Source organism: Rhincodon typus, chromosome 2 (assembly GCF_021869965.1).
Source record: "Rhincodon typus isolate 14 chromosome 2, sRhiTyp1.1, whole genome shotgun sequence".
Taxonomy (NCBI): domain Eukaryota; kingdom Metazoa; phylum Chordata; class Chondrichthyes; order Orectolobiformes; family Rhincodontidae; genus Rhincodon; species Rhincodon typus.
Window position 1 is genome coordinate 96,208,822 of NC_063333.1, and position 24,176 is coordinate 96,232,997.

Here is a 24,176-nt window from a genome sequence, read left to right on the forward strand (position 1 = left end):
AGAACACCTACGCTCAGTTCGCACTAAAAACTGCACCTCCCAGTCGCTAACCATTTCAACTCCCCCTCCCATTCCTCAGACGACATGTCCATCCTGGGCCTCCTGCAGTGCCACAACAATGCTACCCGAAGGTTGCAGGAACAGCAACTCATATTCCGCTTAGGAACCCTGCAGCCCAATGGTATCAATGTGGACTTCACAAGCTTCAAAATCTCCCCTCCCCCTACCGCATCCCAAAACCAGCCCAGCTCGTCCCTGCCTCCCTAACCTGTCCTTCCTCCCACCTATCCCTTCCTCCCACCTCAAGCTCCACCCCCATCTCCTACCTACTAACCTCATCCCGCCCCCTTGACCTGTCCATCCTCCCTGGACTGACCTATCTCCTCCCTACCTCCCCACCTACACTCACCTTTACTGGCTCCATCCCCGCCTCTTTGACCGGTCTGTCTCCTCTCCACCTATCTTCTCCTCTACCCACCTTCTATCCGCCTCCCCTTCTCTCCCTATTTATTTCAGAACCCCCTTCCCCTCCCCCATTTCTGAAGAAGGGTCTAGGCCCGAAACATCAGCCTTCCTGCTCCTCTGACGCTGCTTGGCCTGCTGTGTTCATCCAGCTCTACACCTTATCATCTGCAGGCAAATGGGACTAGTTTAGTTTGGGAAAGTTGGTCAGCGCGGATGAGTTGGAGCAAGGGGTCTGTTTCTGTACTGTATGACTCTATTACTCTATTACTCTATGATAGGCTGGAAGGACTGGCTGAGGGTAACCTTATAGAGGGTAACCTTATAGAGGTTTATAAAATGATGAGGGCATAGATAAGAGGAATAGCCAAGATCTTGTCCCCAGGGTAGGGAAGTCCAAAACTAGAGGGCATAGGTTTAAGGTGAGAGGGGTAAGATTTAAAAGGCACTTGTGGGCTGACTTTTTCACACAGAGGGTGGTGCATATATGGAATGAGTTGCCATAGGATGAGCTAGAGGTGAGTACAATTACAACATTTAAAAAATATTCGGACAAACACATGGATAGGAAAGGTTCAGAGGGATATGGGCCAAATGCAGGCAATAGGACTCATTCAGTTTAGGAAACCTGGTTGGCATGGATGAGTTGGGCCAAAGGGCTTGTTTGTCTCTGTGAGAGTTACACTTCTTAACATTAAATAAGTGACTGTGTTTTAATAAATATTGTCAAGTGTTTTTGGAAATTAAATTTCAAAAAGGTCAACAATTTTGAGGAGCAACTAATATAGCTCAGCTTGCTGAAGTTCAAATGTTCAGAAAGTCTAACTTATTTGGATTGACTACCTTAGTTACCCTAAAAGTTGAACCGCAAAACAAAGCCCTACTTTTCTGTAGAGGTTAAGCTCTGGTAACAATCTGTTACAGAACACAGTTCTGTTTTAAATCTTTCAAGGCTAGCATTCGTTGCACAACTGCAGAAGGTTGTGTACACAGCCCAGACCTTCACAGAAGCCAACCTCCCATCCATGGACTCCATTTATACCTCGTTGCCACAGAAAGACTGCCAACATCATCAAAGACCTCTCCCATCCCAGTAATGCTATCCTACAACCTCTTCCGTCAGGCAGAAAATACAGAAGATCAAACACACGCATGAGCATGTTCAAAAACAGCTTCTTCCCTGTCATTATTAGACTGCTGAATGGACTTTCAAACTTCAAATAATGTTGATCTTGCTAATATTGATCTTGCTTTGCACACTTCCTGTGCAGTTCTAACCTGTATGCCTTGCTCTGTCTAAGCACCCATGATCCACTTGCTATGATCTGCCTCTACTGCTTGCAAAACAAAGCTTTTCATCGTACTTAGGTACACGTGACTACAATAAATCAAATCAAATTAAATCAAACCTACCTGCTACAACTGAATTGCTTGCTAGGCCATTTCAGATGACAATTAAGAGTTAATCACCTTGTTGTGGGGTCTGGAGTCATATGTACGCCAGACTAGGTAAAGACCAATGGGTTATGACAATTGATGATAGTTTCATGGTTACCAAAACTGAGAACAGTTTTTCATTGCAGAATTATTTATTAATTGTTTTATTATGTGATACAGTTTTCAGGACAGCAGTCACTTTTTTTTTCATTATTTAGGCAATGAAAGAACTGTATTTTGAGGAACAGAAAAACGATTACAAAAACTGAAAAGGCTAAAGAGGTTTCAATCTATGATGAGTCCAGATCAATCTGTTTGATTTGATCTGTGCTGAATGGTAATAATTAGGGCATTTATTCATGATAATTAGAAAGTAAATTGATTAGTGAGGAGGATTACCAAAGGATACAGCAGGATATAGATAGGGTGGAGACTTGGGTGGAAAAATGGCAGGTAGAATGGCAAGGTGATGCATATTGGAAGGTCTAATGCAGGAGGGAAGTATACAATAAATGGCAGAACTCTTAACATCAAGAGGGATTTAGGCGTACAGGTGCACAGCTCCCTGAACTGGCCTTAACATGCAAGTTAAGATGGTCAAGAAGGTGTATGGCATGCTTATCTTCATCACAGAGGCACAGAGTATAAAAATTGGCAAGTCATACTGCAACTGTATAGAACTTTAGTGAGGCCACATTTGGAATATTGTGTACAGTTCTGGTCGGAGGTTTTGGAAGAGGGTATAGAAAAGATTTTCCAGGTTGTTGTCTGGATTGGAGGCTACCAGCTACGAGGATAGATCAGAACAACTTTGTTTTCACTTTAACATCGGAGGCTGACGGGCTACCTGATAAGGGTTTGTAAAATTATAACAGGCACAGATAGAATGGATAGTTGGAGTCTTTCCTCGGGTAGAAATGTCAATTACTGGGCACATAGGTTTAAGGTAAAAGGGGGAAAGTTTAAAGAAGATGTTAGAGGTGAATTTTTCACACAGAAGGTGATAAATACCTGGAACGCACTGGTCAGATGAGCTAGTAGAAGCAGATACAACAGCAACGTTTAAGAGGCATCTTGACAGATACATGAATAGGCACCGACTAGAGGGATACAGATCACATACAGGCAAAAGGCTTTTAGTTTATAAAAGCATAATTAGTCAGCATGGGCTTGGTAGGTCAAAGGACCTATTCCTGTGCAGTACTGTTCTTTGTTTAGGGTATGATCAAGTAGTTTGTAGATGAGACAAAAATTGGTATGGTGATAAATAGGAATGAGGATAGCTGTGAACTGCAGGATATCAATGGCCTGGTCTGGTGGGCATACAGGCTCAATAACCAGGGGTATAGGTTTAAGGTAAGGAGGAGAAGACTCAGAGGAGAGTTGAGAAAGAATGTTTTCAACCAAAGGGTGTTTGGAGTCTGGAACTCTCAGCCTGGAAGGGTGGCTGAGTCAGAAATTCAAGTATTTATATATTCACTTGTGTTGCCATAGCCTCCAGGGCTATGGGCCAAGTATGGAAAAAGGGATTAGTGTAGTCAGATCTTCGTTGACTGGCACAGCCTCCTCCTGCGCTGTAAATATCTATGAATTGCATTTAAGATAGGTTCTACATTTCTGCAGGATCATTAATCAGAATTTCCTGCCAGAAATGCAGAGGTCTTTCTTACCGTAAAGAGTCGAAGCAGAGAAGCAACCTATGATTGCCACTCCTCATAAAATCTGGCCCAAATTTGGCACAGTAGGTCTGCCACTCAAGCAAATAACTTTGGGAAACACTTTTGGAATGGATCACAACTAAATATTACTGGCTGCTTGTGAACGCCAAAAGCACACCCTTCTTTGGTTCAACAGTTCTTTGAAGCTATAAAATCACCTGGTTCCCCATGATGAGTATATAGGTCTAGGATCAGGTGTTAATGTTTGGAATTCTGAAAGTGAGGTGCCTACATGGGACAGCATTGGATTTCCATCAAAACAAAGTTGAAAATTGATTTGGCCAGCTTGTAAATAGCTTCTAGCACTGTTTTCAAGAACATTGATTGTTATTGATTGCCAGAGAGGGAGAAAAGATTGGGGCTACAGCAAATATTGTGGAGATGGGCATGGAGGGACATCATGGAGTTAGAAGGACCAATGACATGAGTGGAATTTTGTTTTAGCATTGTGAGTTCCACCTGCCACCTGGCACCATGGAGGGACTTGTGCTGCCTTTTTTCAGGAAAGCCCACTGAACCACAAGCCAAACGAACAGTCAGTCTTCAGCCGGAATCAAGACCTGGGATGGAAGCCTTTCCTACCAAGAGCTGATGGTCAATCAGAGAACAGCAGCTTTTGGTCTCAGCAGCACCACTGAGGAGGCTAACTGTGCAGGAGTGGCTGCTCAGTCACCATATGGGGAGGAATTGGGTGTTTAGTGATTGCAGAGAGTATCATGGATTTGGGATGTGGTTTACAAAGGTTTCTTGTTCAGCCTGCTTCTCAAAGCTCAAATACATGTAGTAAAGGCAGTTAGTTTATGGATCCAGCCCTTTTTACTCTCTTCTAAACTGCTGGATTTCACAAAGTCTGGGAAACACAGCTGATGGGAACTAAGAATCAACACCTTGATAAAATCAGGTTATGGAGCCTCTTTTAAAGTCTTCAATGAGCTGCATGCTTTCTGAGAACTAATGGTCACTCCGATTCTCACCTCCGTTTAAACAGAAAATTTGTAGCTTTGAGGTGGCTTGCTTTCAGATTTGAAAATTTTAATATTATGGAGACTGGGTAAAATGATCTCCCCTTCATTCTGTCTTGCTCTCCGGAGATACTACTAGACCAAATGAGTACTCCCACCATTTTCTAAATTTATTTCAGATTTCCAACATCTGCAGTATTTTATATTTGTTTGATTTGTCCAGTAGCTCTGAAAGAACAAAATTCTGTCAGCTCCCTGCTCTCAAGCTATCGGAAAAATTGTTGGTAACATGGAAAGCTCCATGCAACCTGTTTCCATTTTCCCTTTTTTTATGTTTCACTCTCAATGACATCTCTTTCCTCGTTTTAATTGTGCCTTCTTGATGAGGTGACATATAATATATATATTAAAATGCATGATACTCTTGACATAAATGGTATCGTTATGCTTGATTTCTTTCTGGCATAATGATGTTAATGACCAAAGAGGTTTGGGGAATGTTAATTCAGCAGCTAGAATAAAATCCATCTGTATAACTATATTATTCATTGCTACACAGAGCAAGAAGAGAAACTGAAGGCCAGACAGGAAAGTTGAGTCATCATGGAACTGAACAGAACCAAGTCTGAGGGCTGAGATGAAGTAAAGAATGAAATAAAGAATTATTAACTATGAGCTGTAATTTGTGTAATATTATGACTTTCTCCCTTGAAAATGCTCGAATATCTTTGTTTTTTTGACTCACGCAGACTAAGGTGTTCTCGCTTTCCATTGCAACACACATATATTGTTTTAAACTGAAGTCTAATTTATACATACTCCCTGGTGAGGATTCTTCAGTCTGATCAGTTGAAGGGAAGCAATGTTGCTTGCAGTTGCAAGTTGGCATTCAAAAGTTCAAAAATATTGTGAAAGTCACTGTAAGTACAATGAAAGAAATGTCCATAATTCCTTTCCTGCTGAACACAACATATGGACTATTTCTGTACCATTATTCATAACATTGTTCTTCAAACAGAATTTTTCAACATTTTTAAAACAAGTACCAGGATGGTGGTGGTGGTGGTGGTCGTCGTCGGGTTGGGGGTTGCAGTTCAGGCTATGTTTCCTAATCCACAGGATAGAAAAGAATTAACCTTACTAAAGTTAATCATGGGATGGGGGAACAAATGAAATACACATGATAGCCAAACTTGGCTCAAAAAGCCCATCTCTGCAGCATAATGTGGTCTATTTTTATGTCCAAAATGTCCAGGGGGTACATTTCTGGTGCGGACCATATCAAAACCTATTTTTAAGAAGATACAAGCATGCATGCAATGGGCATCCGATAAGTAGGGAGATTGTGTTGTCAATGAATATGTAACATTGATTGGATTCCAATGCTGTTCACCACCACCTTCTCAGGGGCAATAAATTCCGGTATTATCCACATCCCACGAGTGAATAAAATAAGTGGAGCTCAAAAATCCAGGCACACAAAGGAACATGTTTTTTTTAAATCAACCTGTTCAGAGTTGCTACCACACACCTCTGGAACAGGTGGGGATAATACTATTGCACCACAGGAACCTCCTATTTAGTGCTATTTATCAATTACTTTCAGGTAGTTTTCTGATTGAGTGCTATTAGCTGTCACCGCAATTGTAGAAGCACTTGTGATGTGCAGAGTTATTTAAAATTCCCAACATCAAGACAAAATGGTGTTACATCTGATGTAGGATTTTGTTTGATTTCAATGATTCCCTGTGAATCCATTGCTCCCATGGGTGCAGTAGTTTAGAATCATAGAGATCTAAGCACAGGAAAAGGCCCATGAGTCTGTGCCAGTCAAAAGCAACCACTAACTATTCTAATCCCAATTTCCAGCACTTGACCCATAGCCTTGTATGCCTTGGTATCGCAAGCGCACATTTAAATACTCCTTAAATGTAATGAGGGTTTCTGCATCTATCACCATTATAAGCAGTGAGTTATAGATTCCCACCACACTGGGTGGAAAAAAAATTTTTCACATCTTCTCTAAAACTCCGGCCCTTATCTTAAATCCATGCTGTCTGGCCACTGATTCCTTCCACCACAGGAAAAGTTTCTTCCTGTCTACCTCGTCTATGCCCCTCATAATTTTGTAAATCTCAATAATGTCTCCCTTTAAAGTCTCTTCTGCTTCAATGAAAACAATCTCAGTCTGTCCAATCTCTCTTCATAACTAAAACTCTCTTGCCCAGGCAACATCCTGGTAAATCTCCTCTGCATCCTCTCCAGAGCAATCACAACCCTCCTATTAAGTGGATTTCAGAATTTTCTCTCTTGGTCTATAGCATGACAGGGATAATAAGCAGATGTGACATAAAGTAGGACTGGCTGGTAGAAGAAGGGGAGGATGAAGGAGAGGAGGCCTCCTGCAGGAAGCCACATCCACCCTGGATATTCAAGAAGCCATTCTCCTTCCTCAGCATCAGTGAAAACCAGTGTGCTGGAACTAAGAATGTCCTCATTGAAATGCCACATAGCTTCAGCCATGAATGCAGCTTCACAGCAAGGCAAGGACAGCATGGCCAGTGGCTATAAAATGTGTCTGTGACAATTAACTTTTATGTATCTGGCTCTTTCCAATATGAAGAAGGCAAGATTTGGAACACCTTCCAATTTGCTGTCCACTGTTGCAAGAGGGAGATCACTAACACTTTTTATCCAAAGACAGCAGGGTATATTTCATTCTCTCATGCCACAGAAAAGTTAGAGTGAGAACATGGCTTGCCGAATCTTGAAGACGTTCCCTTTGTGCAGGACTGCACTGGCTACAGGTAAATCATTTTGTAAGTGCCACATCATGCTGAAAAGTATTGGAACCAAAGGGGATTCATCTGTCTTGACATATATAATACGCTACAATATACAGTGCATAACGCAATTCAATGTCCAGATCCCAGAAGTAGTCATGGTGCCTTCAGTCTGACGCACTTTGCTGAGCCATCTGCATATGAACATTATTGGCAAGCCAAGTATGCTGACTGGGTATTAACAAATATAGCGCATGGCACCAGTATGCAATATATACACATACAAGCTGCATGCATATAACAAGAATCATGCTCAAACATGAGATCTAATAGAGCAGACCCTTGGGACACTTAAACAATCCTCCACTGTCAGGTCTTTTCTGGACAAGCCCTGCAGTACTAAGCTCAGTGAATGCCAAGATTGGATGTCTGCTATATGGTGTACAGCCTCACCATCGGATGCACAGTCTTTTCTAAAAGCTATGAAGCAATGAGTTGAAGGGCAGAGGCAATGGAACACACTCTCCATACTGGCTGGACTGTGTCTGAATAACTCATCCAATTGCAATAGCACCAACAGCGCTTTACTTTACCGACCCACTGTTACTGACCATTATCCAGTTGTTCACAATGAAAAATTAAAGTCAAAACTGAATTAACATTCCCTAGCCAAACTTATACAATAAACCATGTCATATACCGTACAAATGGTAGAAGAAATTGTGAATGGCCTTGCAGCTCAGTTTTCAACAGCTTTAGCCCTAGAAGGCCTGGCATCAAACTGTATCATCTTGGCAAGGGAGCAGTAGTCTGGACTGGCTGACAGGCAAAAGCAAGGATAACAGCAGAATGCCAGTGATGGAGGAGAATTGCTATCAACCTGAGGGTGCACAGCAGATTTGTGATCCATGGTGCCACTGCCACTTCCTTGGGTAAACTACTCCCCATTCCTACTTATGTGGACTGCTAAGACACCCCATAAGCCTCTTTGAAAACTAGTGTCTCCTGCTTTGATGGTATTGGTCTGAGAACGTGTAGCAGAAAGATTAGCTTGCATGATTCCTGTCTGAGCTGTCACTGCAGCACCCAGACATTTTAGTGGTTTTTGCTTGTGCTGTAATGGAAACTGATACATTAACCAGAGTGACTGACTCTGCAAGAGTGCTAATGCAATTCATTGCGACTTGTATGATATAAAGGATATTGTAGACTTGCTTGCCAAACTGGTGTGTTTGATTGCACATGTTTCGTCACCCTGCTAGGTAACATCGTCAGTGCGCCTCCGGTGAAGCATTGATGTTCTATCCCACTTATGTAGATGCCTCAGTTTGCTGGGGTGGTTGGCATTACTTCTGGTTCTGTTTTTCAGCGGTTTGTATATCAAGTCCAGTTCAATGTGTTTGTTGATGGAGTTTCGATTGGAATGCCAGGCCTTTGACGAATTCCCTGGCATGTCTCTGTTTGGCTTGTGCTATTATGGATGTGTTGTCCCAGTCGAATTCATGTCCTTCTTTGTCCGTGTGTATTGAGACCAGCGAGAATTGGTTGTGTCTCTTGGTGGCTAGTTGGTGTTCATATATCCTTGTTGTCAGTTTTCTTCCAGTTTGACCCATGTATATCCTATAAGGATACACGAACTTGCCAGGGAATTCGTGGAGGCCTGGCATTCCAACCAGAATTCCATCTAAAAACATATTGAACTGGACCCAATACACAAACCACTGAAAAACAGAATCGGAAGTGATTCCCACCACCCCGGCGAACCGAGGCATATAAATAACAAGCAGGACAGAACACCAGTGCTTCACCGGAGGCGCACTGACGATGTTACCAAGCAGGGTGACGAAATGTCTGCAATCAAACACACCGGCTCGGCAAGCAAGTCTACAACCTCATCCACAACCCAGCTACAAATCTTCTCAAATACTTTAGAAAGGATGTTCTCCAAATTTTGAAAAAGTCTCTGTACCAAGTTCTGGCCAAACTTCTCCACGCTCCTTGAATTTCATTGCAGGCTTTCTAGCGGATGTGCTTCCAAGGTCAAAATAGTCTTACTTCAATGGGTCCTCTTGAGTTTATCTCAAAGGTTACATTTTTATTGTCAGGGCTGTTTTTTGTTGGTTTTCTGGAGCTTTATTTTCGTTTTCACTAATTCCTCTGTTAGCTGATGCAATCATATAGTTACACATGTTCTTATTGTGTTGATGTACAGGAGTTTTTGGACACATGCAACACCAAAATTAGAAAAAAAAAATCATCAATATACTCAATGATCAAAGCCACAACACACAAGGATAGCATTAAATTCCTGGACATCATAATAGTTAAATTCTACAAAACAGGCATAGATTAGCAACAGAAGACTATTTTCAAAATAACTGAGACACATCTACATACAAATAATCGTCATAAATACACTTTCCACAACTGGTGAGGTTACCTTTAATGCATTTTCATTGTATACACACATAGATTTTACAGGAGTGACTTACAAAACACTTCAATGAATGTAAACTGCTTTGGGATGGCCAAAGGATGGGTTATGCACCTTTGGCACAGCAAACTCATTGAACTTTCTTACAGTTTCAAAACGTTGGAAGGAGCCGAGGTATAAACATTTAAGCTATTTAATCTTCACTGTCAAAGGCAGGGCAGTGTGTACTTGGAGTAGGGATCTATTCCTTAGTGTTAAAGATGTTATTGGCAAGTAATGGTTTCCCTATTGAAACACAAGTGCCTTATAACTGCTCCTTTGTAATTTTTAGGTCTGATGTACTCTTTCTGAATAACTTTATTCTACTCCACTTCCAACATTTTCTTGCAACCCACGTTGGTTCTTACTGCGTTCTTTATTTTTTTCTCTTCCTGATTTTGGATTCACTTGGATAAGCCCTTAAGCTTTTCCATATCCAATAATCGAGACCAGTTTCCTATGAAACTGTCATGGTCCTCAATAAACTCACTTAGCAACGGTATTTCATAGAAAACTCCTGCCAAAACAGCAACATTTCAGTCCATATGCATCCCAGAGGCCTTTAGTAACTAACCAGAGACTCTCTCTTTTAATTATTGTCTATGAAGAACGCTCATTAACTAACCTCCTAGCAAAGCGTAAGAGGAGCAAAGAGACATTTCGTTCACAGACATTTATTCTACAAAAAGATCCCGATTCAGGGGCAGGTCCTGTATTAATTTTTTTTCATGATGCCGGTACGTGTTTACAGAGCACTGTCCAGGACACCTAACAAACACACAAACTGATGTAGCATACAGCATCATAACTTGGTACTTAAATTAATGGTCCCTGTTTTGTACCCAGTAAATATGCAAAATGCATAGCAATGCCCGTCTTCTCATTTCTACCAAAGTAAGTCAAATTTCTGGCCAAAATTCAGAATAAAAGAAAATTAGAACATTTTAATCCTACTCTTCCAGATTCAAGCACTTTCATGTCTTAATCCGGTTGTTAACTGTCATACATGAAAATGCATAGCACAGTAATTAAGAAAATCTATCATCAGTGATAACCTCTTACACGATACTGAGAAGAAGTCAGCACTTTCTTTTTCCCTCAACTTGTTATTGGTGACTGGCACTTGAATAAAAGAAACATTACAGGCCAACAACTTTTATTCCAGAGAATGGTGAAGTTCTGGGCAGTGATTAAGCTTTATTGAAATACTAGACATTCCTAGCTGAAGGTAGCTCTGAACTGTTCCACGTGCATTACAAGCAAAGACAGCCACCAAAAGTAGATGTTGAATGGAATTTGCCGGTCCTAAGCATTTATGCTATTAAACATAAATATAATAACAAGTAAAGACAACATTAAGTAAACACCTGCAACTGTGACTCAAAAAACTGTGATAATAAAACAATAAAACCAAAAGATGCTGGAGAAACTCAGAGGTCTGGCAGTATTTGTGGAGAGAGAAACTTAACAATTTTGAGTCCCACTCTCCTCTCTCCACAGATCCTGCTAGACTTTGAGTTTCTCCAGCACTTCCTATTTTTATTTCAGATTTCCAGCATCTGATGTATTTGCTTTGAAATGTTTCTGTTTCAAGTCTGTGTTCAATCAACAACTGAAGACATAATAGGGGAAAATTTCACTGAGCCAGCACAGCAGACTTGCCTCAATTTGCCAAGATGGGCAACACTCTGGGCCTCAGTGGTTGACTAGTATAGCATTCTTCGAAGAGCTTAACGAAGCAAGTCACCCAGCAATACGTGACATTGCCTGTCCCTGGAGAATTGACACAGATCTCTGCAATGCTACTAGAAATGGTGCTACACAAAGTAATTTCTCCTTTCATGGGATGTGATTGACACTGACATACTCAAATTTCTCCTTCCAACTTTTTTTTATTCATTCACGGGATGTAGGTGTCATGGCCAGGTCAGCATTTGTTACCATCCTTAATTACCCAGACAGCAGATAAGAGTCAATGCTGTGGGTTTGCAGTCATATGCAGGCCAGACATGGTAAAGACTGCAGTTTCCTTCCCTAAAGGGCATTACTGAACCAGATGGGTTTTTCCGACAATCGACAATGGTTGCCATGGTCATAATTAGACTCCTAATTCCAGATACTCCTGAAATTCAAATTACGCTATCTGCCAAGGCAGGATTTGAACCTGGGTAGCTACAACATTACCAGGGTCTCTGGATTAATAGTCAAATGATAATAATACTAGGCCTTCACCTCCCACTTACTTAGAGATAAAAAACTGCAGATCTGGAATCCAAGATAGACAAACAGGAGGCTGGATGAACACAGCAAGCCAGGCAGTATCTGGAGGAAAGGAGAAGTCAATATTTCGGGTATTATCCTTCTTCAAGACTAGACGTGGGGGTAAGAGGAGCTGCCGATAAAGGTTGGGGGGAGGTAGCGGAATGGTGGTGATAGGTGGTCACTGGTAGTAGGTACGACCTGGTTGGTTGACAGGAGGGATGAATCCTGGAAGGGAGGAGGTTGGGCTGGAAAGGAAGCCGGGGGATGGGGTTTGGAAGATTACTTGAAATTAGAGAACTCAATGTTGAGTCCTACGTGCTGCAGGATGCCCAGGCACAAGATAAGGTGTTGTTCCTCAAATTTGCATTCTGAATCATTGGAGGAGGCCAAGGGCAGACATGTCGGAGCAGGAGTGTGGTGTGAGTTCAAATGGGCAGTAACTGGGCAGTTAAGCTGGCTGTTACAGGCCAGGCGAAGATGCTCGGCAAAACAGTCACCTAGTCTACGTTAGGTCTCACCGATGTAGAAAAGACCACATCGGGAGCACCAGATGCAGTAAACTAGTTGGAGGAGATGCAGGTCAAGCTCTGTCTCGTTGGGCAGGACTGTTTAGGGCCTTAAATGGAGGTGAGGGAGGTGGTGTGAGGGTAGGTGTTGCACCTTTTACATAGGAAAAAACTGAGGGCCTGTAGGCTGTCCTTATGGGCTATGGACATGTATAGGGTTTGCATGTCCATATTAAAGATGAAGTGCTGGGGGCCAGGGAACTGGAAGTTTCCGAAAAGGCGAAGGGCATGGTTTGTGTCCTGGATGTAGGTGGGGAGTGCCTGGACCAATGGGGAGAGAATGAAGTCAAGGTAGGAAGAAATGAGTTCAGTGGGGCAGGAGCATGCAGAGATGATAGGTTGGCCAGGGCAGTTGGGCTTGTGGATCCTGGGGAGCAGGTAGAACCGGGCAGTGTGGGGCTGGGGCATATAAGGTTGGAGGCGGTAGAGGGGTGGTCACCGGAAGCGATGAGGTCATGTGGGAGACACTGGCTTGATGGACCATGGTGGAGTCATGGTCAAGGAGGAGATAGGATGTGGTGTCAGAAGTTGGTGTCTGGTCCCTGCGACGTACAGGCCTATTGGAAAAAGATGCAAAAGGTCCATCCATAAAAGACGCAACTTCTGCCCTCACACCACCTCCCTCACCTCCATCCAGGGCCCTAAACGGACCTTCCAAGTGAGACAGAGCTTCACCTGCATCTCCTCCAACCTAGTCTACTGCATCCAGTGCTCCCGACGTGGTCTTTTCTACATCAGTGAGACCAAACATAGACTGGGTGACCGTTTCACCAAGGATCTTCGCCTGGCCTGTACTAACCTCCTGGTCAACGCCTATTTCAACTCCCCCCCACCCCCAAACCCCCTCCAACATGTCCACCGTTGGCCTCCTCCAGTGTTGCAGCGATTCAGAATGCAAATTTGAGGAACAACTCCTTACCTTCCACCTGGGCACCCTACAGCCCGGAGGACTCAACATTGACTTCTCTGATTTCAAATAGCCTTCCCACGCATCACCCGGCTCCACCTCCTCCTTTCCATTCCACCTAATGACCCTCCCTTCCAACTACCAACCAGATTCATCCCTCCCATCGACCAACCAAGTCATACCTACTACCGGTGTCCGCCTATCACCAACATTCCACTACACCCCCTTCTCCCCCTTATCTGCAGTTCCCCCTATCCCCACATCCAGTCCTGAAGGAGAGTAATACCCAAAACATTGACATCTCCTTTCCTCCAGATGCTGCCTGGCTTGCTGTGTTCTTCCAATCTCCTTTTTGTCTACCTCCCACTTATTTGATTGGTTGGTACAGATAATTGCCAATTTCACTAAAAAACGATAATTTTCTTTTGTGAAATACTGACATCCTCACACATGGGTTAAAGTGCTACCAACTTCAAAGTTTAGTGAGCATGAATTTCAGTCCCATTACTAATGACTTCACAACTTCATGCATGTGCATTTCGAAACAAATGCATAATAGTTATTGCTCCCATGGATTTGTTCTACCACAACATGTACTGTCAGAAAAAAAATTTTAAACGTTTTTTTAACATGGGACAAACTTATCGAATACTTTTAACACACAGTTAAATATCCATTCTATTAATTTGATTTGTTTACACTGTTTAACTACATGATGATTTTATTTTATTAGTTTTAGGCCATCTAAGTATTTCCTAAATACACCAAGTTTCTACCAGGGAAATCCCACTTACAAAAAAGTCTAATGTAAACCTTTTTAGTAATACTTCACTTAGACAACTGATAAACTACTGAAAATTCGACAACATGCAGTTTTGCGTCTATTAAACCAGAAAACTTTTATTCTGTGTTATTCATGAAATTCTTATTGATAGATAACAGTAACATTATAAAATAGTCCAAAAATACAAAATTCATAGAACTATTCGACACACATATAAAACAGCACAAAGTCAACTTTTAGACTAGAACTTTATGATATACAATCTTTAAATTTAAGGCATCAATTCAAAACTACCAGTCTTAAAATGTTTTCACAATTTTCTCTGTCATATAAAATACCTTAAGCATTCTTTTGAAATATATTATGGTCAAATTGAGGGAATAGGCAGGAAAGAGGACAGGAGGCCACTATCAGATTAGCCATGAGCATTCTGAATAGCTGAACAGGCTCAAGGGGCCAAATGGCCTATTCCTGCTCCGATTTTTTTTCTATTCTTAGGAACATTTATTTAATAAACCATAAATATTTAGGAGGAAGAAAATAGATTGTACTGAGATACTTATAATTTTAGTATTGGGAAAATGGAATGCCTTCAGAGAAAACCATTCACCCATATCTTCTGGTCTGGGTCAGAATCCTGACTTACAATGAAGGGTCCACTCCAACAGATGCAGTTCAGGAACCATGCAGGCAACATCACAGTGAATCTTCAGAGAAGGCACACCCCCTTTTTACACCATTTGCTGCAATATTTCAATAAGTAAACAAAGTTTAAAGGTCCCAAGTTCTTTTTGACAAACTGCTGAGAGAAATTAAGTGAATAGATGGGTGAGAAGGTAGGGTAGTAAGTAAGTAGATGAGGGGATACGATGGGTCAGGGATTGGGGAATCAAGTGATGTGGAGTCAAGACTAACAGGTCTTGCGAGGGGTATGGTCCACAGTGGGAGTGGCAGGAGGAAACCATGGATCTTAAGGTTGTGAGGGGTAATGATGGTGCATCAGGGAGGTTGGTATTATGGGAATGTTGGGTCAGAGTGTTAGATCTTAGGAAGGGGTTTAGTGTTGAGCAAAGGGGCTTGGGGTGGGGGTGGGTCAGTGTGTGATCGGGGAGTCATTGTAAATGATTGGAGGCACAGTATGGAGTTAGCTGAGGGGTTGGTGGGGTGAACACTTTTATATTTACCCAGGAGTCGAATCTGCTTTTAATGTTCTGATCTCTCCTGCGTAGCTATTCAGACGAATTGCCTACCACAAGTTCAAGCTTCCCAGGCAATTCCTAAACAGTCAGGGTATACTGGTGATTTTGAGGCAATGCAGGGTATGTCCAATCTCCGACTTTCCAGGGACCAAATGATCTGGAATTAGTTAGGAACGCAGCCAGGAAATGTAGCCAAAGTGAGGAAAAGCAAGACGTTAAGAAAGCTGCCATGTAAAAATTCAATGGTTTTGAAAATACCAAACGTGTAAGCCTCAGCAAGATCCCATACTGAGTTGGAAAATTGCAGCATACAGAACCTGAAGAAAAATGCTATCTTTTAAAAAAACAGCAAGCCTATGCAACAATGTTTTAATTCTAATGGAATAGAAACCAAACAAAATTCAGCATAATGCTCCTGTCTTTATCTAAAACTGTCTGTGTACACTATTCACCACTTTTAAATGTACTGGTATTATTTATTTCCTTTTTTACTTTGTTTCACTATCATGGATCTCCCAGACTGTAATTGGAAGTATTAAACTTCAGTCTATTGGAAAGGAAATCGAAGCACTGTCGTTTTTGACTGAAATTTCATCCAACTCCACATTTTCATCCAACTAAATTTTAGGAGTGACAACACTACTCTTACTGTAGTCATATGGCAATACAGAACTTAAGGTTTCCTAAAAAGAGAGAAATTTTTTCAAAACTTTTCATATTACACTTACCAGAACATTTACTAGCATAGCAATGTAAAGGGAAAACAATGTTTTATACTGCATGAGAAGAAAGTGCCAATTGGTTGGCAAGTGGGCTTTCACTGGTAAAGGCGTTGACATGGAAAATGCACCAATTAAATAATTACTGACAGTTAGTTGCCAAGCTAGTTTAAATTTAAACCAGGGAGGTTGACTTTGATTGGTCAAGCCACTGCCCTGAGGAATAAACCAGAGACTAGCTGTTGCCTATTTTGTTAAATGGAACTGGACACAATGTGTGTGCATATTCTTTCTGTATGCCAAGAACAGCATCCTGTGTAAGCCCTTTCAATATATGCATGTGTGGCGCACTGTGAGCCCAAATACCAATCATACGTTTGTTCTCAGCATAATTCAGATGTGTACTTGCGATGCCAAGGCATATAGGCAATAGGCCAAGAGCTGAAAAATGGGATTAGAATAGTTGAAGGGGTTGCCTTTAACCAATGTAGACTCGAGGGCCATAGGGTTTTTTTCTACATTATAGACCTCAATGACCCTAATTCTAAGCCCTTTCAGAATTATTTAGCAAATATTGCCTAATCACAGAATCACATTTAAGGTTGGACTCTATGTTTTGAGTTTTGCAAGCATGGGCTGGTTGAGCAGGGTCATTCTCTTGTCTGTTACGAACAGCTGAAGAGGCAAGCTGTTTGATATGATTTGGCAGTCTTTGGATGTATGGTCATACCTAGCATCACATCAGCACTGAAATTCATATACCACATCAGTCATTTGTATGATAAGCAGGATGTCTTTATGGTTTGACTGAAGTATGCTGTTGGTGGCAAGCACCACTGGTGTTGCCACTGCATATTCGTAGCATGCAACAGCTAGTTTCTCTTGTTGATCAATTTTCTGAGATAATTTACATTTCCAGGTATATCTGAAGTAGTCTAGGCACTTTTCAGAACCAGTGTGGTGGCCTACTTTCCATTCATGAGTTTGTGTGATAAACGGTGAGAAATGATCTGATCAGGGCAGCCAGTGGCTTGCAGGATGACTTTGATGTGCCCTATCTCATCATCAAGCCTGTACAATGAGCAAATGGTTCATGCCCTGTTTACAAGTTTGCTGATCAAGCTGATCTTATAGTGCTTGGAATTGCAGGAATAATTTTTTTTTAAATGTTGCATTTCAGACCAAGTATGGTATAAGGCATGGTGTAAATTAGTAACCCTATTATTAATCTCTTCAATTTCATTTTGCGTGAACATTTGTTCAATTGCACAATTGTGACTCACTTTAGAATTATGAATATGCTTGGTAGTGAAAACTGACACAATCTTGGGTATAGCACTCTCTTGGAGAAACTAAATTAAGAGTTTACCTGTTCTTAACTTACCAATCTATGTGGTTGATGTTTCAAATTTGGTCTTTGTTAACTGAGTCAGTTATACAAATAGCAATTTTGTAATAAAAAACTTGAATATTGCCAAATTTACACATATTTTGTCAAAGGATTTCACCTTGCATTCATTGTAATATTCCCAAGAATACCAATATGATGTATTCTCCACAGTAACATCTCTACCATCCAGAGTCCATTTGCCAAACAAACAATCAGCAGTCTCCTCTCATAAATTATTAAATGTCATTTCCCCTCTACATTAGTATTCTTGAGAATATCATGTTTTTTAGTGAACAAGGTGGGAGAAACCACAGAATATAGCAGTAAATCATTCTAATAATTGTAACAAATTGAACATATTGGCTCTTGGGTGAAGGAATCAGCATGGAAACAGATCTTCCAATCCAACTCATCCATGCCGATCAGATATCCAAAATTAATCTAGTTCCGTTTGCCAGCATTTGGCCCATATCCCTCTAAACCCTTCCTATTCATGTACCTATCCAGATGCCTTCTAAATGTTGTAATTATACACGCCTCCATCATCTCCTCTGGCTGTTCATTCCATATACACTGAGTTTCTAAGAGGCTATCTGTCTGTTTTAAGATAACACTTAATCCAGACCACAAACTATCAGCTTTGACTGTCCCACTTGCTTTTCTCCCCGAAAAGAAATGCATAGCTGGGACTGGTAATTCTGACATGCAGGTTCTATTGGACTTGTTTTCATCCATTAGACTGGCACTTTGCCTATCTCCCAGTCACCCATCAATCTACTTGGTATTTTTCTCTTCACAGCAATTCTAAGCTCTTTTCCCCATTCCATTCTGTATTTAAATGGGGACTGCTGCTCTCTGAGCCTTGGTGACCAGACTGTGTCTCTGTGGTCTTGTTCTCTGCAAACCTAGCTGGGCCTGCGTTAGTAAGTGAGTTCTAATCTTGGACTAAAATAGGTTTGTACCTTTACTGCAAGTAAGCCAGTTGAAATCATCATCCATCTTTATGTGACCAAGTGAAGTGGGATAGGGGAATAAAAAAAAGAAGTCTTGTTGAGGTGAAAGGGGTGATAGGCTGTACCTGGAGATAGATGTTATTTTTGTCATGGGATGGGGCAGAGGTAAACAGAGACTGTTGACAGCAGAAATGGAAGAGACAGAGCAAAGAGCAGAGAGGGTACAGAAACCTTCTCGAGGGGGAGCAAAGGAGTTGCTGTTTCACTGGTGTTAAAAATACAAGTGCTGTCAGGAATTTATATTTAACGGAGTTTGTCAGTTTCAAAGCCATAGCAGTTTAGCAATAAATTATATATTGCAAACAAAAACAAAGAGACAAATATCCCTCAAATAAATTTGTAAATATATTCTCTCTTCATCCCTGAGCATCTTACATAAAGGACAAAACCCCAGCTTTACGATTCAAAAAGCTAACTCGTCAATCACTAAATCACACTTGGTCTCTCTTACAGGATTTAATCCTATAAACTCTACAACTTGGGAAATATTGTTAAAATCGTAGATTTTGGTTAACATTCCAATGTATAAACTACTTAAATTAGCCTGGCACGATATAGAATACAAACACAGTCGTAAATGGGTCTTCACCTGTTAAAAATTACACTGTAATTTATTTGTATATACTTTTGCTGAAATTGCTTCTCATGTGTTTGATCGCATCCTTTTTTTATGTTAAAAACAAAAATCATTGTTATTTAGTGTATTCAGCAGGAAATAATATGCAACAAGTCTCCCCAAAAGCTAAATTATTGAAGTTTCCAACATATATTAGTCCGTATGATTACATTTATATATAGCACTTCATTCTATCTATCTCAAGACAAGTGTTTCACAACCAATGAATTACTTTTGATGTGTTGCCTGGCAAATTGCAACGATTTGCACACTGAACCAGAAGCAACAATGATGAGATGAAAATCAGATAACCTGTTATTGGGCAAGACAACAAATCGAACTATGAGATTGTTAACATCCAGCTGAACAGTACCTCATTTCTATATCTGTAAGAGGGCTTCCTGTGATCCCTCCATACTGCGTTTAGGAACCCTCACTTTCAAGGGCTGTATTAACCACAATTGACCATGAATCCCGAACATAGATTTATGTCGTTATTTTACTCATAGAAAGAAAATGAGTTGTCTATCTTAGAATTTAAGACCATAAGACATAGGAGCAGAAATTAGGCCATTCGGCCCATCGAAGTTAATGTAGTCAATTTGAGTTTCAAGGTAATGCCCGCATGGAAATCAATCGTGCATCTCTAACATTTAATATTTATATGAACTTATATTACAAGCTATTTATTACACAACCTAAGGATGAGTCATATTGCAAATAACTATCCATTTTTCCTTGAATTGCACCTCGAAACGTCAGGGGGAATTTGCCTTACTGTCATTTAGTTTTCCAACTCTTCTAGTACTCTACGCTTACTGTTTAGTGGGAGATTCACAGTACTTTTTGATCCATGACTTCAACAATTTGTTTCTCTTGGGGTCTGTACGGCAGAACACCAACTTGAATACAGTAGTAGCCTGTGTGTGTATAGTAAACACTGCGCCATCCAGTTCTCTCGATCGCGCTGACTTCATCAACAGTTCAGTAAGTGCAGACGCTGTAAACTTCGATTTAGGTATTTATCCATCTGTCTGGAACCCTTAGCACGCCAGACTGAATTTGCGAAAAGGTTTTTCTTCTCAGTTAATACGAGGCGGCCGGTGCAATTTGTTGATGTACACACTCTTCATAGAGTTTGCACGGCGTTTCTGAAGATCAAGTGCAAAGTCGTGAATAGATTTTGAATGATCGTTTAGCCTTAAAATCTTCTCAACGAAGGTGCCACATTTTCGGTCAGATCACCCTGAATGATTGTGAAGCGAACTCTTCCCCGTCTATGTGCTGCTCTTAATAACAGGCTAATGAAGGGGAAGGGTTTGGCGGTCAGTCAGACTTTCTGCAGCAGTGCGCGCGCGGTCCCTAGCGATGGTTCTCCTGATAGGAGAACCGCAATCACTTTCAGTGCAACATTTCGAGTCGCTAACGCAGTTTAAACCTTTCATTTGCAACTTACACAGGGCAAAGGAGAAGTAGTCCCGCCCGCATGCTGTTAAGTGGCCTAGCCGCACGGGGTTGCGGCTGGGAAGCAGAATAGTTGAACTTTTTCCGCCACTTTTTCCACAGGAACGGACGGACTGACTCTCGGGCGACAACTGCCCCCCCCCCCCACGAAGGCGCCGCGCGAAATTCTCCAAACAAACTGAAAGCCTGACCAGGTGGCCAACCTGAACTCGGCAATGCCTGCACCCTTGAGGAATTCCTCGGCAATTTGGCATTCAGACACTGCTGCAAATAATTAACACTGCAAGTGCAACCGCAGGCACTGTCTCAACTTTGGTGAGGGATCTGCTATTAGGTGCGATCTCGAACAGCTCGGCAGGAATGCTATAATTCCTGGAAAACCACTGTAAACCTAATTGACTTATTTAACCCAAGGTTTTTTTCACATTACAGCGAAGAAATAATTATATATTTTATTATAAGTGAAGCAACATTACGACATAATCGAAGTTTTAATCCATTCAGTCGTGCATGGCACAGTTTCACACTTCTCCATTCCTCGCCTCTGAAAGTTGCTTAAAAATTTTACACTGGTGGTGATGGGTGCTGCAAACTCTTGATTAATGACTCTGGACGAACCAGTTCATCAATAATAGAGAATAAGTTTCAAGTCTGGATGTATTGCTTTACAAACAAGCACAGTATCTATTGAAGGATGCCGGGGAAAGACATAATATTATATAGATTTAAATGGAATAACTTTGGAGAAGTACACTTGCTGGGTTTATTACAGCGTTTTATCTTTAGTTTTTTTTAGATGAATGGGCTTTAAAAGGAGAATGCTTTGTCAGCAGACCTGGCCCCTGAACCCTCAATATTGCAGGCTGTTAATCAAACATACTTAATAGGCTCCAGAATGACGTAATGGCCAACTATAACCCGGTTCTGATATAAATTAACAAAATACACTTAGTGGTAACAATTTGAAATGAACAAACCTAAATATATAGCGCTCTATGAACCTGAGCGACAAAGAACACAGTCAATCAGATTTTTTAAATGATCTAATATTAATGCGGGGAAACTTAATTAAGTAACTTAGGGTGTCAAGAAAAGTCTTTCGCTAATCTCCACACATTTACAAACTCCATGTATCTTTAATAGATGTCCACTTTTTGTATTCAAACTCACTTAGGAAGCATCTAAGCAAGGGTACTATCATTGATATCTTGTACAACTGGTCCATTATTTGTCGTGATTTGACAGCAAAAACTAACTCTGAACTGTTGCAAACTGAAGATCAGCAGTAATTTGAAACTAAAGTTTTAATTTCTACCAGCCGGTTTTCACACAAGTTTTTTTTCACACCATTTCTGAAAACTCACATTCGTCGTCCCTGTTCTGTGAAGGAGACGATATCACAAGCCAGGATGCCAGACAAAAACAGCGCAAGAATACTAATGACTTTCCTTACAACATTTCTCAAAAGGAACTTTCATTTAAACACACTTTTTTCCATGAAATGGCTGATCTTACCTGACAGTTCTTCTTAGTTTTTAACTTGCGAATAGTAACCATCAACAGTTTAGAAACCATAACACACCCCCCGTGTCCGTACCAATACAATTACTGTTTACTATTTAACATCAGCAAAAAAGGAGGAAAAATGCAAACAGATGCAAATTAACAATGTTTTACAGAAACAACTCACTTGGGAAAGTGCACAAAAGGGGTCAAAGTACCTGAGTGGTTGTCGTCCTGTGCCCTTTTGTAATTTTTCAATAACTTACCGAAACTCTAATAGAAGAAGCGGGTCTGTGAGGAACCACGTTGGACTGAGAGAAGATTACAATACATTCTATTTAGAGAAGCATTACATCACCCTCTGGTGACGTCACGTGGGATTCCTGAACTTCTAAATCATTGCAGTCCGAGGGCTCGCGCGTTAGCGTCAGCACGCTGAACGTGCAATGCGTCATGACGCTGAGACGTCAACGGGCGACCTCACGTAACAACGGGCGAGATGTTCACAAGGTTCGGGTTAGGCTCCTTAATGAACCACAAAGATGTTCTCTGCAGGGGAGAATAGGGAGCAGGTTACTCACGTGTAGAAGAATTGCAATAAGTTACAGCCACAACTGAAAACAGTACAGTTTTTTAAATTATTTTAAGAGATTTATTGGGCTTATGCAGGAATACAAAAATTGGCTGAGACAGATTAAAGAGAAGTTATGTTGAAGTTCGTGAAACTGGGTAGAAGTATACAGTAGTATATTAGTATATAGGATGATTGAGTTTGGCGATACAGGACATAATTTTCAAATTTATGGATATCACAAAACCCAAATATAACTTGCAGCCATAAGAATTGCAAGTCTTAAGACTATAGACTTAAAAAGTGAGTTGACACTTTCAAGATACATTTTCATTTGGATATGTATGAAATAATTCATATGATAGGAGAAATTAAGAGAAATAATATAATCTAAATGGTGTGATTTTACCGAGGAGTGGAGAAAGCCTGTAGAGAATGTCTGTATATCCATAAAGGTGTTAGGACGGGTCAAGAAGGTAATTTTTAAAAAGACTTAAAAGGAATTGATTATACTAAACATTCAGGAATAACTGATTCGACTGTATCTGGAGTATTGTGTCCAATTTATGCACTACACTTTAGGAACTGTGTTAGGTGCAGGGAGTTACTAGAATGGGTAAAAGGCCTGGGTTATGTAGAGAAGCTGGGGTTTTTATCATGGAGAAGGTTATAAAGAGTCTTTAACCAGAGGTCACAGATTTTTAAGGTAATTACCAAGAGAATCAAAGGCAAAGTGGGGAGAATTTATTTTACATAACAAGTTGTCATGATCAGGAATGTGCTAGCTGAAAGAGTGCTGGAACCCAATTAGATAACTTAAAAAGGGAATTGAAAAAATATTTGATGTGTAAACACTTACACTTGTTGAAAGTGTCGGATTATTTGGACTATTTGGATATCTCCTTTAAAAAGCCGGTAGAAGCATGATCGGCTGAACAGCCAACTTTTGTGATGTATGATTTGATTCTACACAAATATGCTGTCTTAGACATGTTGACATTGATTGTTTTAACAGGTCTTGAATATCCCAACATAACTAAACACTCACTACTTTCATTTGCTGGCCTTCCAAAAAGTTGCTGTTGCTTTGATGATTTCAACTCTACTCAACTAACAGAAAATGGTGGGTGGTTAATGTTGCTTAAGTTACTTAGCTGATGAAAAGTCACATCTTGTGATTTTCACACTTAACATGTTGTGCTGAGGATGCATGCCCAAACTAAGCAGGACCTTGTTTACATATACTATACAATCGTGATTAAGTTATTGGAATTTGATTTGAACTTAACTAGTAAACTGAGTGACAAAACCATTGATAAAAGGAAGATAATTAGAACATGAAATTGT

The 24,176-nt window shown here is 40.8% G+C and overlaps 1 protein-coding gene across 2 annotated transcripts in view; it reads right to left on the bottom strand.

Moving 5' to 3' along the window:
• The window catches only part of creb5b (cAMP responsive element binding protein 5b), a 408,265-nt gene extending 385,686 nt beyond the window's left edge, over positions 1–22,579 (bottom strand). The window contains exon 1 of one of the 2 annotated variants that reach the window (XM_048615065.1): positions 22,525–22,579. The gene's annotated coding sequence lies outside the window, so the exon portion shown is untranslated. Of the gene's footprint in view, positions 1–20,747; positions 20,794–22,524 lie in introns of those variants that run through there. The other variant, XM_048615073.1, reaches the window with a different exon arrangement.
• Positions 22,580–24,176: the final 1,597 nt, after the last annotated feature.